The sequence below is a fragment of the Myotis nattereri genome, assembly GCF_964212035.1.
Source record: "Myotis nattereri genome assembly, chromosome: 16".
In the NCBI taxonomy this organism is placed as follows: Eukaryota; Metazoa; Chordata; class Mammalia; order Chiroptera; family Vespertilionidae; genus Myotis; species Myotis nattereri.
The window spans coordinates 26084011-26102335 of record NC_138091.1 but is presented as its reverse complement, the minus strand read 5'-3'; the positions used below and the strand labels follow the sequence as shown (position 1 = coordinate 26102335).

Sequence of the window (18325 nt, the reverse complement as noted above, 5' to 3'; positions counted from 1 at the left end):
GAGAGAACACACTATGTGATATTTATATGGAATTCTAGAAAAGGCAAAATGAACCTTTAGAAGCTAGGTAGGTCGGTGGTTCTCTGGAGTTGGGAAAATGGGCCATAAAGGGGAAGGAGGGAACTTGAATGCTGGTGATAGTTACAAGGCTGTAACTGTAATTACTTATGAATTGGACACTTAACATGGGTGAAATCTATCGCATGTAAAGTATGCCTCAATGTTGACTTTCTAAAAATGAGATCAAAGAAAACCATTGCCGTTCTTAGGACCCTTTCTATGCTAGAAACCCAACTCCAGACAGTGTTCGGAGAAAACGGCATTGGTTAATATAATCAGGTTAGTCTAGGGGTGCAGTTGGCTTCAGGCATGGCTTGATCCAGGGGCTTACTGATGTCTGGATAGAATACACTCGCCTTCTCTTTGCTCCTTGTTGGCTTTATCCTCAAGCAGAGAACAGGATGGCCACCAGCAGTTCCAAGCTTGGCAACTTCTGTCCACTTGGCAACTCCCACAAAAACCGAATGCCTCTTTCCTCATAGTCGCTGCAAAAGTCCCGAGGAGAAGTCTCAGCGTCCATCCTGGGAAATGTGCCTGCCTCTCAAGCCAGGGGGTGGGACTGGCCCCACCTGAACACCAGGGGTACTTGGTGGGGGAGGGGTGACCCTCTGAAGGAAAAGACAGGTATTGTCAGAAGGGCCATGAATGCTGGCCAGCACCTCTCTCCACATCCCCGAGGCAATGTCATCAACTCTTCCTACCTCCAGGCGCCTCTGCAGTGGCCAGGTCGTCAGGGACAGGCCCCAGACTCATTCAAGGTCCTCCAACGCTGCTTTTCTGTGATGTCACAGGGCTCTGCCTGTTAGATACAAGAGTCAAGACAGAAATCAAGTGCTAACCTCTTCCCCACCAGAAGCCCTTCCCGCCTGTGCTGGGCTGTCGGCACCCCGAGGAGGTGGGCAGGTGGGAGGAGCTTTGTAGCCGCTACTCTGGCCCAGGCCCAGAGGGAATGCTTTGGAACTGAGCATCCGGACTTGTAGGATGAACTTGAGGAGGTACAGGATGCCTCTGCGGGCCAGAATGCAGGGCAAAGGGGTGAGGGCTCTAGCTTATCAATTTAGAACCATCATCCTAACAGGGTCTGGGCAGGAAGGCCAAAGAGAAAGCTGACAAAAGGGGGTCCCTTCAGAGATCAAGGACAATAAAGTACCACCCAGCATGCTGACACTCAAACCTCACTTCCTGAGCAGCGCACCTAGCGTTAAGTGAGTATCTTCCCCATGCCAGACCCCACCCAGAGTTCTCGGGTGAAGGGGAGGGAGAGGGAGCGACAACTTCATATCTATAGTCAGAATACGCCTACAATGTAGCACCGTCCTACGGGCACTATTGTGCCCAATGAGGCAACAGGCTCAAAGAGATGGGGCTTTACCCAGGGCCCCTGCTAAGTGGCTGCCCTGGATCAGACTCCTGGCCAAGGCTTGTCTCCCCTGCCCTGCCCCAATTCCAGGAGCTCCAAGCTCGTGGCTCAGCCTGATTGCTCCAGGCTGCTAACTGAGCTGAGATTATTCCTGACCCAGGAAAGCCGAGGCGGTGCAGAACTCTCTCCCAATCCAGCCCCCAAGGAATACGGGCAAGAGAAGCCTGAGGGGGGCCCACCGCCCTGTTTTCCATCACGGGGCTGGCTGAGCAGGCCTGCCTGGCCATCCGGCTTTCTGGGAAGCAGGTTAAATGGGTGTCGTTGCCAAGAGTGTGCACTCTGCCGCAAAGAGCTGGGCGGGGAGCAGGGCGAGAGCCAGACGGAGGAAGGAGAGAGCCCAGGCCCAGCGAGGGAAGGTGTGGCCAAAGGAAGCCCGTGGGCCTGGCCCGGAGCCTGGGAAAGTGGTGTTCTGGGCTCCCACCTCCTGTCTCCACCCGCCATGTCCGAGGCAGGCTGGCCCTCCGGCCTGCAGCCCTGCCCGGGCACAGCCGACCGCTTCCTGGAGCTGACAATGAGCCTGCCCGATAGTTCCCTGCACTGGCATCCTGCCCAGCTGACCCTCAGGTCCTCAGAGTCCAGCTCTGTAGGAAAGAGAGGGGGGCAGGCACAGTAGGCCTATGGACCCCAGCAGGGGTCCTGATCCTTAAGGGCCCAGATGAGCAAGCCCCACGCAGGCTGTGCTCCTGAGATGCCTCTGTCCAGGCAGCGAGCAGGAAACCAGTGGGCCTCATGCCCCCTGCATGCTCTGAACATGGGGCAGTGCAGCGGGCTGAGTGGGGCGGGCTGCGGGTCCAGGCTGGCCAGTGCACGCAGCACTGGGGAAACGGAGGGACAACCCCCCAGTCTCCCTGTGAGGCAGACACACCCTCCAGGAGACAGTGGCACCCACCCACCTCCAGTATTTCATCATCACAGTAACCTATGAGCTAGTAAGCGTTGATACGCTTGTTATAACTATATAAGCTAAATACAAATAACCATTACTGACAGAGCACGGACCTTGGGAGGCAGGAGCCGCAGACCTCAACCCCACCTCTGCCACATCCTAGCTGTGTGTCCTCGGGCAAGTCTCCTGATCTCCTTGGCCTCGTCTTCCTTCTGTAAAATGAGGATCAAAGGACGACTGAGCAGCCGAGAAAAGACGGGAAGTGAAAGTCTGCCGACTGCAGATGGTCACGTCGCCCGATCCGCCTCTGGGGGCACAGCTGGAGCAGCCTCCCCTGCCTCTAACTTGTGGGCAGATAGCGGGGCGTGCCCTGGCTGCTGAACAGCACCAGCTGAGGCCCATCTGGAAAACAAACACAGGTGCCAGCCCCCCCACAACTCAGAGCCAGTTGGTCGGGGGTGGGGCCCAGGCCGGGGAGTGTGTGTTTTTAACACAGTGAGTCTCGGGTGACCAAGGTGGAGAAGCAATGCGACAGCCCCCGTTTCTAGCATCCTCCTCAACAACTTCATCCATCTGGAGAGACCCAGTGCTGCCCCAGCACCCTCCAACGAGGTGAGGTCTCTGAGCTCCCTGGCTGGAGGCACGCTTCGGCCCACGGTCCATCAGCCCACGTGGCAAAGAGAAAATAGAGACTTTCTGGCTCCCCAGGGCACAGAGCCATCACTCAAATGGGTGACGAGCCTCGCCCGTTTTAAAAGCCTCAGTCCGGCTCACTGGACGGGGGTGTACACGCACAGGGGAAAGTGCTGGAAGGATGTACTTCATTAGCAGACATTATGAGCCTTTTGCATCCTTTAGTATTTTTGAAATGTTCTTCCGTGCAAGGCAGTTCTTTTGTAACGGGGGGGGGGGGGGGGGGGGGACAGTATTTTATTTTTGATGTATCGCCTTTTCAAAAATTGATACAGCGTCTTTTGCAAATGTTTTGGGGTAAAGACTGAGGAGCACGCTTAGGAACAAGGAGTTTTGGGGGAGACGGAAGGGCGGGACAATTAATTTGAAGTTAGCAAATGCTTAGCTGATGAGGATGGAACCGGTGTATGAGCCCGTGTCCACTGTAATCTGTGAGAAGTTCATTCCACGAAAGCTACCCCTCCCACAGCCCCTTGATAACTTTACCTTGGAGCTGCCCCTCCCCTGGGGCCGTAAAATGAGGAGGATCCGGTGCAAATCCAGCTCCTTAGAAACTGTCTGGGAGAGCTGGTGTGGAGGCAGGCTCAGACGATCGGGCCCCGGGCAGCAAGGGGCCTGGCTGGCCAGGAATGAGGATCATGGCGGTCAAGGTTCCACATACGGTCTTCTTGAGTGATGAGAGCTTTCGAGTCCGCACCTGGGAGGGAACCTGAGAAATACCTGGAGGGTGACTCGCCCCTGCTGACTGGTAGGTCAACGGGACACGAGATGGGGCTTGTTGCCTGTTCACTGCCTCGTCCGTCCATCCACGGGCAGTCCAGGGCTCAGCCTCAGCTAGACAGGAAGATTCTGTTGCTGTGGGATTTGGTGACTTTAAAAAAATGTTTTTTATTGATTTTAGAGAAACATCGATTAGCTGCTTCCCGTATGCATCCAGACCAGGAACTGAACCTGCAACCTAGGTATGTGCCCTTGCCGGGAATCGAACCAGGGACTTTTTGGTGCATGGGACCACACCCGACCAACCCAGCCACGGCAGCCAGGGTGGGTTGGTGACATGATTGTGGACTGGTGTTCCTGGGTTAAGGGGGGCGGGGGGGAAGTGCGCATGTCACAAATGGATATTTTGGCTGCTTAACAATCCCCACTCAAGGCCTTGGCTTAACCGAAATATCTGTGGGGTGGGGACAGAAGAGGTGGGGTTGGGGGCACCTACTGAGAATGGAGGAGATTCAGGAAGTGAAATAGGGAGAGAAAACACCCAGCAAGCTCCAGGGTCACCTGAGGGGAGAGGGGAGGGGAGGCTTGAACCCCCTGCAGGCGTGTTTGCAAACTGGCCAGCTCATGGGGTCTGAGGGAGGGAACTGAGGCTCTTTCTACGTTAAGACACAGTGCCAGTTCCTGCCCACGGGGCACCCAGCCAGCCCAACACTGTGGCCCTCGACCTACCTGGCCCCAAGGCCGCCCTTCCTCGTGCCCTGCATGTGCAGCTGGGCCCTTCTGAACCTTCACCCGCACAAACCCAGGAGACTCTCCAATCCATGCAGGAATAGCTGGATGCCCAATCCCCCACCGAACAATGGTCAAACACATGCAAGGCAATGCATCGGCCCAACGAACGCGTTTTAACAATCAGCAAGTCTCAATTGGACCCCTGGAAGCCCTTCCCATCCCTCAGCGGCCAGGTGGGTGAGGGGTGGGTTGCCAGCCACTGCCCGATGCCCACTGCAAGAGCAATAAGGATTTTTAGGGGCATTATGACTTGAGTCAGAAAACACAGCTGCCCCTGAAAGTCCCTTATTTTTCTTGCTGTCCTTGACAACTCCAGGTGAGTCCGCAGTCGACTGGCTGGCAGGTGCATGAAGATGGTATCCCCTCACGTGACCCTGGCCCACCTCCCCACCGCTCAGGGGACGCTCTGCTGGGTAGGGTGCCGCGGGTCTCCACAGTGGCACAATTTTTCCCAATGCTTGGTCTGGCCAGTGGCTGGCCTCACTGCCCCAGGGCACACCCAGGAAGGACTCGTCTTTGCTCCACCCAGACAAGTCGGAACCCGGTGCCTTCTGCCCACAGGCAGCCGTGGACTAGAGTCTTGGCGGAATCGCAAGTGGACAAGGGCAGCCCAAGAACCAGAGGATGCGGTGCGACCAGGAGAAGGGTTGCCAGGCCCTGTCTTCCCCTGCAGAGACCCACCTCCTAAATGACAGTCCCGGGCCTGACGCTGACACACAACCAGAAGAGCCGGCGTTAACTTCTGCAGGCGCCAGGCCTGGTTCAGGTAGGAGAGATCCCTGGGACGTGCCCCGGAGACCAACCCCAGCCAGACACCAGCCGCTCCTCTCCCTAGACCAGCCGTGGGCAAACTACGGCCCGTTTGAAATGAATAAAACTAAAAAAAAAAAAAAAAAGACTGTACCCTTTTATGTAATGATGTTTACTTTGAATTTATATTAGTTCACACAAACACTCCATCCATGCTTTTGTTCCGGCCTCCGGTCCAGGTTAAGAACCCACTGTGGCCCTCGAGTCAAAAAGTTTGCCCACCCCTGCCCTAAACCCTCTTCAAACAAGAGCTTAAAGACACAAGATTCTGAGAGGGACCGGCCCTGGCTCAGCTTCCCTCCAGCAGCCGTGGCCTCAGTTACCCTGTCTGTAAAATGGGCCCAGGAGGCCACTACTGTCTCTCCCATTTCAAAGAAAATGCATAAGAGGAAGTGAGAGCATTTCAGCTCTGTCACATCCACTGTTCCTGAAAAGCTTACAGTCACGGACCCTCTGTCCCCGGTGAGAGGCAAGAGGCTGCAAAACTGGCAAACAGCACAGCCCTCCCTCTGCAGAAGGCAACCGCTTCCCAGGGGCCGTAGCCGGGAGTCAGACATTCCCCCTCCTCCACCAAAACAGCCTATGCTGAGCCAAGACTTCCGTGTGTCCCTACGGTTTCCAGGTTCAAATCAATGAGCTGGGAGGCGCAGGCTGGAAGACACTGGGGTACGGTGAGGGCCCCAGATGGTCAGAGTGGCCAACAAGACAGGGAAGGGGCTGTGACGGATTGTGCTGCTTATGAGAGGCTGAAAGGGCTTCCGGAATCCACGCCTGATCTAGGGTCCTCCTCTAAGCCGTGCTCCCCTCTGCCCCCAGGTCCTCCGGGCAGCAGACGCTCAATTCCCAGCATCAGGGCCCCCGATAGGAGGCCAGTCCACAGAACCCAGGACGCTGACTCCTCTGAACTCCACCACAAGGAATGCAACCACTCAGGTAACTAGTCCCCTGAAGCCAGGCCATTCTACCCAGAGCCCAGGTTGGGCTGGAGTCTGCCCAGCTGACCACCAGGAGCCTCCCAACCAGACTGGCACCATACCCTTGAGGCCTGGTCATCGGTCCAGCTGTGTGGCAGGACCCGAGGCCACTCAGAACATGGCTGACCCCGCTATAGTGAAAAGCACAATCCCCGAAGGACTGACCTGGCCTCCATCTGCTTATCAGCCTTCTCTCTGCCTTCACCCCTGAAAGTAGGACTAGATCAGCCCAGGTTGCAGGGGGATGTGAGAATTAAAGGGAAGAAGGATTCAAAGCTCTTAGCTGGCTCCTTAACGAGAGCGGATTCCCTCTCCCAGCATCTTCCCCCTTCCCCACCAGACCCCAAGGGCTGGGCAGGGCTCTGGCCATGGAGAATTCTTCCCCCTGGCTGCTCCCTGAGCACGGCCTGCACCTTCACTCCACACCCCAGGTCCTGTCGTGTTCAGACTGCGAGGAAACACGCTGGGAACCCCAACCACGGCCTCAGCCCTCTCAAAACATCATGGCAACTGTCACCTCACTCAAAGGTTCCTGCCCTAACCAAGGTCACGGCGATACACACCACCAGCAAACCCCAAGCTGTCCACACACACTAGGATCTGAGCCATTCAGCAGCAACACCCCCTCATGCTTTGCCTACTCCACAGCCCCGGGTCTGCACAGCCTCTGTGTGAGCTGGTGCCGTGGCCTGGGGCGCCCTGGCCCCAGTGCAGTGGGATGGAGTCAGAAGGTGAGACCCGGTTCACCACGTACCAGCCACAGAACCCTGGGCAAGTGCCCCACCCCTCTGGGCTTCAGTCTGGTCCTTTCTGCGATCAGTGGGGTTGTTGGAGGATTAAATGAGTCCATTCCCATCAGAGGCTGATAGCGGCCTGGTACGAAGCATTTGATTGGGTAAGCTATCATGACCATCGCCTGCTTTCTTCTTCAAGATTTACTCACCTCTTCTGGGTGCTTTTCTGGGCCCCTTCCGCCTCCCCCCCACCCCCCGACTCATCATCACACTGCTTTCCCTATCAGCCCGCAGGCAGCATGGTCCTGGGACCACCTGTATCACACACACTTATTAACAATGCCGATTCTGGAGCCCGAGGTTGGCTGGGGGCTAGGGAGTCTGCAGTCCTAACAGGTTCCTCAAGCGGTTCTCAGAGACACCCGAGTTTGAGAACCACTGCTCTGGGCCACCGTATGGCCGTGGTACAGGCAGGGTCTGGCCTAGGTGCTCAGGAACAAGGTGAGGTCAGGAGGGCTGTTCCGGGCTCTGGTCAGAGGCTCTCCCCTCCCCATGCCGTGCTGAGTGGATAAAGGTGACCACCTGGGCTTGGCTCTGACCACAGAGTTAACCCATCGCCAAACACACCAGTCCGCAGCCCAGCTCCTCGGGCCTTCCCGGAGCCCTTAGCTCTGCCCGGCTTTGGCTGAGCACATCGACGACGAGCGAGGAGCTGCCCCCTCCCGCTGGGGGCTGAAAAGCTCTCAGGATTTCCAGGGGCAGGTGCAGAGTGAGCAGGCTCCACTCTGAACACAGTTCGGATATCACCCTTATTGGGAACTTGCTCTAGAAAGGAAACTATGAGCCATTCCCACCCTGCCTGGGGAAGGAGGTGGTAGTCCCAGCATAACTTGGGGAATCCCTCCGACAGAGAAGCCGCTGGGCACATACAAGGCCTGTGGCTGGGGCTGGCTGTGAGGGTCTGGCCCCAGGGCCTGAAGAGCCAGGTCCGCTTCCAGTTAGGGGCCAACGTCCCTGGCACAGAGAGCTGGGTGGGGCTGGGCAGAGGGATGCTGGCACTCCCAGCCCTCAGCTTAGGGGCCAGGGCTCTGCAGGGTCCCGCCCTAGGCCAGCCCACCATGGAGGTGGGAGCTAGAGGGCTCGGCTGAAGCGGAAAGCTTTCTTGGACTCGCTGCCGATCAGACCCGGGGTGAACAAAGCCTGGAGACCTGAATCTCATCCATCAGAGCCCCTGAATTTACGATAAACAATCTCTCCACCAAAAATTCTTTGGCTAAGAACACCTTAAACCCTCACTCTCTAGCCCTGCTGGCCTGGTGCTGGCGGCCAGTATTCCTGGGGGTTGGCTCAGCCCCGAAAAGTCATCCGTGGGTGGGGGTCTGAGTGCCCCTCAGCAAGGCTGGATCGGCGCCCGAATGCATCTGTCCACACGAACGCACACTCCCGCTGCCGAAGCCAGCGCCTTCCCTGGCCCACATTTCCAGACTGTCCAGGAGCCTGAGCCAGGGGTGAGCACTCAGGCTGCATCATCTACCTCCACTGAGGGGGCCGGGGGGAGGCAGACAGACAGCAGGACTAACATATGGGGAAGAAAAGAGTCTATTGTTAAGGACACATTTATCCTTCTCCCAAGGAGTCCGCAAACTGTGGACCCAAACCAGGCCCTCCGCCTGTTTTTATAAAGTTTTATTAAAACACAAGGGTACTCATTGATGTATTATCTATGGCTGCTTTCACGCCACAGTTGCAACAGAGATCCCGTGGGCCTCAAAGCCTAAACTATTTAAAGTTTGGCCCTTAACGAATCATGTTTGCTGACCCCCTGCTCTGACCTGTACAGCATTCACCCAGCATGCGGGGGGCACTGAGATGAGTGAGACGGGCTGAGCCTTCATGGAGTTCAAGGCCTGGTGGGGGCAGGGCTCCCAGGGCCACCGCTCAGCTGGCCCCGCATTCAGCCACAGGCTGCTCCTAGAGGGGAAGGGGCAAAGCCCTGGCCAGCTGCAAGGCTGCCCCCAGCTCTGGCACAGAGCTGCTGCCGTCTTCATTATGTCGATGCTCCTGCAACAGGGCTGCTCTCTGTTAGCCCTAACCTTCCAGAATCTTCCAGGTTTTAGAAAGCAGTGTGGTACATACACCACACATTCTACAACACGCACCCATAATCAAACGCATTCCTGTCTGCAGCGAAACCCATGGATATTCACACTCGCCGAGATAAATACAGACTATACTGCGCGGAGTCTCAAGTCAGTTCGGGTCAGGTTTCCCCACAAAATTCGTTTCCAAATGACCTTTGGTTTTCATAGTTTCTTGGAGTTCAGAGTTTCGGAGAAAGGACTGTGGGTCAGTACTGCAGTTACAAGTGTGAACGCCGGGTGTGGACTCTGTTCCTTGGTCTCGGCTGGACATCCCCACCCCTGCAGGCAGCCACCCGCCCCACACACACAAGGCACACAGAAAATACCAACGGGATGAACTCACGTCCCCAGAATTTCTTCTCCAAAGAACAGCTACTACCATTCTTACTGAAAAAATGTATCAAGACATCTATCTGCCTGCTCCACTGTCAGGGGCAGAGAAGAGCCAACATAAGTCATTTTTCTAACTTCATTTACTCGGGACGAGGACAATATAGACATATTCTGGTCACTGCTACTGCCTGGCGGGCAGGCACATCGGTGTTTTGGGGGAGCAGGTGAGTGGGTGGTAGCCAAAACGGAAAACCCTTAATTTTCCTCAGAGCCTCCTTGTTGTCAAAGTTCCATTTGGAAATCTAAAATAATTTATCTCATTGCAAATTTCTGACGGCTAATTAGAAAAACGTACCAATTGTATAATCTGGTTTCATATGTGGCAATTACACTCCTTTGGGTGAAAAAAAAACAAAAAAAAATATTTTATATATACACATATATATACATATATATAATTTAATGGCACGTCTTCCAAAAAGTGTAAAACACCCAGTGGGGTGAGGGCCTGTGCTGGGGGGGCAGGAGACATATGTAATGTAATACTTTCAACAATAAAGGTTTCATCTGAAATTACTATATCAAATGTCAATTGTAATGGGAAATATAGAAGTTAAAAATATCACCTCAAAGTTTAAGATAGTCATACTGAAAAACTACCTTAATACACACCATCCATAGACAAACCACCTCCTATAAAATGCAGCTCTTCTGCACTAAAGGATGATCTCCGAAAAGATATTTCAGGAATGAACCCCATCAGACACCCCGGAATTAAATGGGTTCCCCCCTTTCTAATGCACCGTGTCTTTAGCATTCTGAAATGTCCTACCCTCGGTTTCGTAATAGGGCACTCCTACGAATGACTCCCGGAAATCTCCTCAGTGCCTGAGATTTCTACACCCCAAAATTGGGGAAGAGGTTCTGGACTCCCCTGAGGATCTCTACCGATCCCCGGACCTGGGAAGGTTTTGAGGAGGGATCGGGAAACATCTTTTTCGCCTGCCTGACCCGACAGTGTCTTCTGGGGGCAAGTGAAGAGGGGATGGCAGTGTGGGGAGGGGACCTGCATTCCGCCCGATGCCAAACGCCTGGGAGGTGTGTCTAGTGAGTATGGGCAGGGACTAGGTGAACCCTCCCAACCACGGGAAGCCGCCGGGGCCTCCAGCACTGCCTTTGGTGGGGCTGCCTGCCGGGATAGGCAGAGAACGGCCCCCTGCAGTCCTGCCATCACGGGGGACAAGGACACACGCTGGGAAATCCCAGCTCCTGGTGGAGAGGACACAGGCACCCTCTGCGAGCCGCGTGCTACCCACCTGCCTGAGCTCGCGTGGCCGGCAGGGCTGCACTGACCCTGGCCCGCGAACCAGTCTCACTTTCTGGTTTGTATCCTGGGTCACTTCTCACCCTGATGGAAGACAACGTCCTTTAAACGCCAAGAGAGAAAATCCTCCAACACGCTTCTTGCTTTTTTGTGTGTGTTTTTCCCAAGGACACTGCTGTCCTCTGAAGCCCGGAACAGGCTTTGGTGAAAACCCTAACGACGACGTAGCCTCCGTCCCCGGGGCCGCTCAGTCTAATACGATTACACATCTCAATGCAGTCAACGGGGCAAAGTGGTGCTATTTTTCTGGGAAAAACCAACATCATAAAAGGGTCTTTATTGAATCAAGGGCCCGTGAACTCTTCTGTTGCCTAATGATGGCTCCCCAGTGAAGGAGGCTGGGTTTCCAGGCAGGACGCCTCACGGCTCCCCAGCCAAAGGGCAATGGATATTTGTCACGACTTGTCTAATTACAACAAAACCCACCGAAAGGGCGACAGGGAGGATGCCAGAGTCTTCACAGGGTGGCAGCAGCCCCCTCCCCCACTCGGGCTCTGGAAATGGGGGGGGTGCTGGTTTGGGGGCCGACTTCTATTTTAAGGAGCAGGCCCCCAGATCCATCCCTACCCCTTACATTCAAAGTCGGGATCCTGGACCCTGCCCCTGTCCACTGTCCACGCCTAAGGGGTTCCCCAGCACCCCAGCATTGCTCCCTCCGCCCCATCTATACAGAAAAGGCCTATTGTCGAAATGTGATATTTTGCCAGATGGTTTAACATTCACTCATCGGGCCAAGGTTAGCGTGCGCCCAGACCTGAGTGACAATGAACGCCTGCTATCACCAGACACAGGGGCGGGTGGAGAGAGAGTCGGGCCAGGGGAGGGCGAACCCTCCACACTAACCAGCTGGGAGCAAGTGGCTGACTTTTCCCAGACAGACAGTGGTCAGTCCAGGTGAGTTGGAGACCAACATTTTGCTTATATACAACGTCCTGCTTCCAAGTATTTATTTAATCACCCTCGAAATTCCAAAAGCAAACACATTTTCTTTTAAAAAAAAAAAATTTTTTTTCATGTTCTTAAGCTTAAGACAGCAAGCTCGAGTAGGAAGAAATTCAAGAGACTGTTGCCCTGGCTCTCCCACTAACCTGTCCCCCCAGTGACTGCAGGAACCCACCCCTGGAAAAGTGGGCGATGTCTGGACCAGGCCTGTCTCTAAAGGGGCAGGAATCCCCACTCCCCAGCTCACACAGCAAAGACTTGCTTTCCTTCCAATGTTTTCTCCCCAGATGCGAGGCCAGCAGGCAGGCTTGCCAGGCCCAGGTTGTCCTTCCCTGACCTCACTGGGGTTGCTTCACTGGCCCCACAGGCCCTGAGATGAACTATGGTGTCCCCTGAGAACAGCTACCACGGACTCCCTGCTACCACAGGCCTGGCCAGCATTCCACACAGGATCCTCACAAAGCCCTACAGTGTGGGCATGACGATCACACACGGGGAAACTGAGTCTCAGCCAGGCACATCACCGGCCCGAGGTCACCCAGTGAGTCCGCGAGCGCGCCAGGCTTCCCAACGCAAAGGCAACACCCTTCCCCTGACGCCCGCCTGATGCTGGAAAGCATTTTCTGCCTTCCACCCGGCTCTCCCCTAAGGCCAGGTGCCATGGGCGTAGAAGCTGCAAGGCAGTTTACTTGCTTTTCAGAAGTGGGGGGGAGGAGGCCTACCTTACACCACCAGTCACGGAGCTAGAGGATTCTTTCTTAAACGTTTGCCCGGGGAGACTAGAATTTATGCCCGTCACCAAGAAGGAGAAGCCAGCGTTTTCCCTCGAACCCCACACACCCCAGGGCAGAAATCCAGCGAGAGGAAGCGAGTTCCATGAGAATGAACCACAAAGTCTTCACAGACGGATCCAAATTTCCCAGCTGCACATCTCTGAGTCCTTCCCCCTCCCCTCCCACTCCTCCCAACCACAGCCCCAGGTTCCAACCTCCGCCTGCATGCCCTTCTCTGCACCTCCTGGCTCAGAGTCGCAGAAGATCCTACGGGGGTGCACGCTGGATTCAGGCCAACGCCCCAGGGAACAGAGAAGGGGGCTCTCCCGCCCCGCGTGGCAGAGCTGAGATTGCAATCAGGCAATGGATCTTTCCACATAGCACCTCCCTCCCCAGTTCTCCTGGGCAGCAGACACAAGGGGTCTGGCTACAGGGCGATTTCAAAATTCCCACACTGTGCCAGAGGGAGGAGGAAGGGAGCCGCGCAGTGGGTGAGAAGTCACCTGCTTTGTGTCCGTCTCTGCGTCCTGCCCACTGCCCAGGGCCAGACTGGAGGTTCCAAAGCACTGAAAAGATGATGGTCTATCTCCACCTCCCGTTTGAAATCCAAAATGAAAGCATCACTGAGCCATAAAGAAAAGTATCAGGAAGTCCAACGAAATTCTGATTTTTTTTTTTCCATGACGATCACTCTTCAGTATTTTTTGGAATATCAAGTCATTTCCTTCCCCCACCCCCTCCATCCCTTCGATTCTGTACCCTGCTTGACTGGTCCCCCTGGAGCGCGTTTAGCTTGCCCACTGGGTCAACGAGCGAGCAAGCCAAGAGCAACTGTGGCAGTTCACCTTTCCTGGGGACCTTTCGTGAAATGTGCTCGGTGTCAGAACCGGAACCTTTGGGCCTTTCAGGCGGGCTGCACTGCCGAGCAGATGGGCGAGGTGGCCACGTCGGCACGCCTAAGGCTAAGCCAGGCCCGTTCACCTCCTGTGCCACAGCTCAAGCTTGCCGGCTCCCAACCTGGGAGGCCCAGCCGCACCTGGAAAGCTGGGCGTCGGGCTCCTGGGGCACCAAACGTAGCTGTGAGGCCCTGAGAGAGCCTTTCCCCCGCTTTGCCTCAGCCTCAGCCACTACAGAGGACTCACAATACTCATCTGCTCCCAGGCCTGGGGTAGGGAGTGGGCAGCGAGAGGCCAGCCCTCCCATACCCACGGTTGGAACCGCAGCCTGGCCCAGTCCCCGTCCGTGGTCGGTGGACAATAAAAACTAAGAGGCCTGAGACGCAGGCAGGGGAAGGGGTTCCCAGACATTATCCCAGCCTTATGATTACAAAGCCGCTGTTGCCAGTAGGTTAGGTAACTTGCCCAAGGCCACACGCTAGCAAGCCAGAGAGACCCACAAGCCCCGAGTCTCAATCGCTCTGCATTCTTCCCAGCCAGCACGTACGCACAGGCAGATTCTAAGAGGACGACCCGTCAAAGGTCTTCTGTTGGGTGCCAGGCACTGCGCCTACATTTTTCACCTAAGCCTCACCACAAGTTTCCAAGGTGGGTATCAGAACCCTCGTTCACCAGGGAAGAAATGGGCACAGAGAAGTTACTTGTCAAAGGCCACCCAGCTGGCAAACAGCAGTGAGGACTCCAAGCCCAGCACATCTGGACCCAAACTCCACCTTCAGGGCCCTCGCCCTGAGCTGCTTCGAGAAAAACCCTTCAAGGAACCCAAACGGATCCCTTGCTTCTGACAACTCTTTCCTAGATACGTCACCGATCAGGAGCGCTATTCTTTTATGTAAAAGAACGGAGACAGGCCAAATATTTACCGACCCGCGCAGAGAGGAGCAAACTGGCCTGGTAGCCAAATCAGCCCCACGCAGGAATGAGGGCCAAGCTGTCGCTACCCCAACTGCGGGACAGAATCAAATCCTGACCAACACAGAGGGTTCAGACAGCTTGGCTTTGGGCACAGAGGCATTGAGGGAGATCTGGGGATGCAGCTCAGAGCACCCCCTCTTCTCCACTCCCCACCCCCCTGTGGAGGGATTTTTAAGTCTCAGAATTTCTGGATTGCTAAGACAGGGGTGGGTGGAGATGAGAGGGTTGGCTTCTCCCAGTACCACCTAGGTCAAGCCAATCCTCCTGGACAAAAATTGATCTTAAATTTTTCATAGGTTGGGATTTTTTTCTTAAAAAAAATAAATAAATAAATAAATAAAAGCTAAAACAGCTACAAGGGTGAGGTTAATTATTCACCAGGTTGCAATTTACTTAAGAGTTGAGGGAATGCAAGTAGGCAGGACCTGGGCTCCAGCTGCATTTCAGGAGTCCTCCCTGGGTCTGGTTAAAATCCTTCCCTCCCACCAACTTTCCACCTTGCATCTGGCTGCTTCCTGAAGCCGGCTCCAGGGCAAATAAGTCTGACTTCACAGAGCCTAGAGGTGCCCAGCTTAGAGGAATGGATCGGGGTGGGGGTGGGGGAAGGAAGGAGGCATCTGCTCCAGGAAAACTATGAGAATTGAAAAGGGACAGCAAAATCAAAAAGCTCTCAACTAAAACACAATTCCTAAATACAATGGCTTACGTCCACGCACACATCAGCTGCAGGAGGGCAGGCCCGCCTGCTGTGTAACTGACTCAATCCCATTTTGCAAAGGAAAAATCCCAAGAAGGAAAAACCCCATTGCTCCCTTCCCCCAGCGAAATGAAGTACCAAGCCACTCCCTAAAAATCCCTAAAACCCAGGTCAGCCCCAGAGGATGGGGCACAGCCTGCGGGAAAGCTGCCTGTGGCCTGGACCAGGGCAGGGGCGCTGCCAGGCTCCTCGCGCCTTGCTTCCAGAGACTGGTGTCCCCAGGCCTGTCCTCTCCAGGAGCAGCCACCTCTGCTTGCTCTCCTGTGTCTCACTGTCTCATTGCCGACAGCCGGCAGCCCCGTTCTGAGGGTGTTTTATGACCACGCGTTATGCTGGAGATTTCCACTTCATTTACTTTAAGATACTGATTCCCCGGGGCCGGGAGAGGCATGGGTTCAAAGGGAGAACTTTGTTTTCCCAGCCTGATTCGGTCCTTCGAAGAGAGCATTTTTCTTAATTAGGGCAAGGCCTCCACTTCGAAGCTCCCCCGAGTCCACCCGTAGACAATTCTGCCTCAACACTGAGAACTGGTCAAGATGCATGTACACTTTAGTACGAGCCAAAGAAATTCTTTCCTCCCATAATCCTGGTGCCTGCACGTTCCACGGATGTGAGCCGTTAGGACAAAACTCACACAGGGCCAACTGCAGTGAGTAGACAGGGCCATGCCCTCTCCTGGGCGCACAGACCCAACCCCGCTTCATTTAGTGGCTCCATAGCCCCTAGGGCTCCCCTCCGAACCCCTCAGGTCCAGCGCCCCACATGGCCACCAACATGGGGACAGAGGTGTCAAAGGGTTCCTGCAAGGTGTAGTCTATCTACACTAGCCCACAGACGTCAGGGGAGACTTTGGAAAAACCTTCCAGAATGGGTCTCTGCACAATTTCGAGAGAGGTGGGCCAGCCTGGCTGAGCTGGTTTTTCCCTCTCCCTCCTGCCTACACCTAGAAACCCCTCCTGTTTTCCAAAGCCAGGAAGAAGGGGAACCAAGGGGCGCTGTTTTGTCAACATGCCCTCGTTCCGTTCAGGTCACCTCACTGCACGGCTCCCTATGTGTTCCCAAGACCCCCACTGCCCTGACGGCCAAAACACAATACAAAATACAAGTCCCACCACCAAGCAGACCCTGGGTCCCAGGGGTGGCTGCGGGTTTTCTTTGAAGGGGGATAGAGAAGTTATTGGGTAGAGCAGCAGCTGTCAACCTTTCTGTTGTCTCATGGCACACATAACATTATGACTAAAGTTCTGCGGCACACCATTAAATATATCGTTTGCCGATCTGACAAAAAAAAAAATAGGTATAATTTTGATTCACTCACACCAGGCAGCTGTTCAAACCCGAGGGAGAGAGGTCAGTGCCCCTGACTAAATAGTCAGGTATTGCATGTTTTAAAAAGTCTTGTGCCAACCGGTTGAAAATGGCTGGGCTAGAGGGTTTAAGAAAGGAATCTCAGCATAAACCTGGAAGAGAACTCGGGGCAGGCCAGCATGATGTGGCATCTGCCAGGGAACAAAAGACTAGCCATTAGGAACACACCCACAAAGATGTATCTTTTTAAAAAAAATTATGGTGGGGGACAGGAAGGGACAGGGGCTTCTGGGTCTACAGGGGCTAAACCTCAGAGTCGCGTCCCATCTCCCCCGGAGCCACGCTAGAAATCAGGAGGTCCTCCTTACCCCCCAAGCTCAAGGTTGCCGCCCTGGAATGCGCAGCGGGGTAGGCCCTGGGGGGCGAATGAGCTTGGCGCGTTGGGGAGAAGGGAGCCACCTCTTCGCCCGCGCTCCTGGTCTGCCCCGCGGGGATCTCCCTCCACCCGGAGGACACGAACCGCACACAGTGACCAACTCAAATTTCCCAGCGCATTCCCGTTGCTCCTGGGGCGCGCAGGGCGCCCTGGAATCGCCGCACCGAGTCCGAGGCTAGCGCGCCTTGCCAACCCCGCTCCAACGCGGACCCAGGAGGTGGCGGCCCGGCCAGGGTCCAGGTCCCAGCCCGGGCACTGAGCTCGCGCGCGGGCCGGGAGCTCGGAGGAGCCGCCGGTCCCGGGAGCCGAGGACTGGGACTTTGTAGGCCAGTTGAACCGACACCCTCATCTCGCCCGCAAAGACCCAGCCCTCAACTCCCGCCCGTCTGTCTTGTTGCTCGGAGTTCGGGGTGCGGGAGCGCCCCAGACTGTCTCCCTCGGGTTGGGGCCGGCCAGACCCCCGCATCCTATTCAACACACGCTCTCGGCCAAGGCTCCAGGTTTCCTGGTTTCCTCCGAGCGAGCGGTGTCCCCCAAAGAAGCCACCCGCCCCGCCCAACCTCGGCCGCCGGACTCCGAAACCAGCCCTGGAAGGGTTACACGACGCTCGGCGTGCGGCAGCTTCCAGGCCACCCCAGCCCCCCGCAGAGGACGGGGGGAGCGGGCTAGGGGAGGTGCGGGGACCTCGCCTCCCCACGCCCAGCCGCCCAGTGAGCTCGAGAGTTACACCAGGAACTTCGCCAAGATCCCACGCCGCCACGCGAGGCCCAGCGCCACGCCGCCTCGTTACCTGCGCTCAGATCCCAGGGGCGCAGGGCCAGGCCGAGCTGGGCTGCACCGCAGCCGGGGTCGGGGGGGTGGGGGGGGGAGGTCGGGAAGTCGTTGCCAGCCGGCCCTGCAGCCCGACGTCCCGCGCGCCCTGCGGTAGATCGCCCCGCTCAACCTGCCCGGGACCCGGGGCCGCCGCCCCTGCCCCAGGACGCACGCAGAGCCCAGCGCATCAGGGAGAGGAGCGAGGTGTGGCGATCTCTCGAAAGTTGGGCGAGTTGTGCCCGCTCGCTGGAGCGCTGGAGCGGCCGGGGCTGGCTCCACGTGCTGGTGACACATCAGGAAGGCTCCGCGCCCCACGGCTCCCGGAGGACGGACGCGGCCAGCGCCCGCCTGCACCACCTCCGGGAGCCAAGCGGACAGCGCCCCGCCCCGGCCCGCCCTCCGCCCGCCCCTCGGTGGCGCCACCCGCCCCAGCCTGCGGCGCCCGCACCAGCCTGCGGCACCGGCGGGAGGACACCCG

The 18325-nt window shown here is 56.2% G+C and overlaps 1 long non-coding RNA gene across 1 annotated transcript; it reads right to left on the bottom strand.

Moving 5' to 3' along the window:
- Positions 1-652: 652 nt before the first annotated feature.
- Positions 653-2505, bottom strand: LOC308532702. Its single transcript, XR_013996991.1, has 3 exons — positions 2469-2505; positions 762-859; positions 653-668 (listed from the first exon to the last, which is right to left on the bottom strand). It is a non-coding gene; the product is annotated as an uncharacterized lncRNA (long non-coding RNA).
- Positions 2506-18325: the final 15820 nt, after the last annotated feature.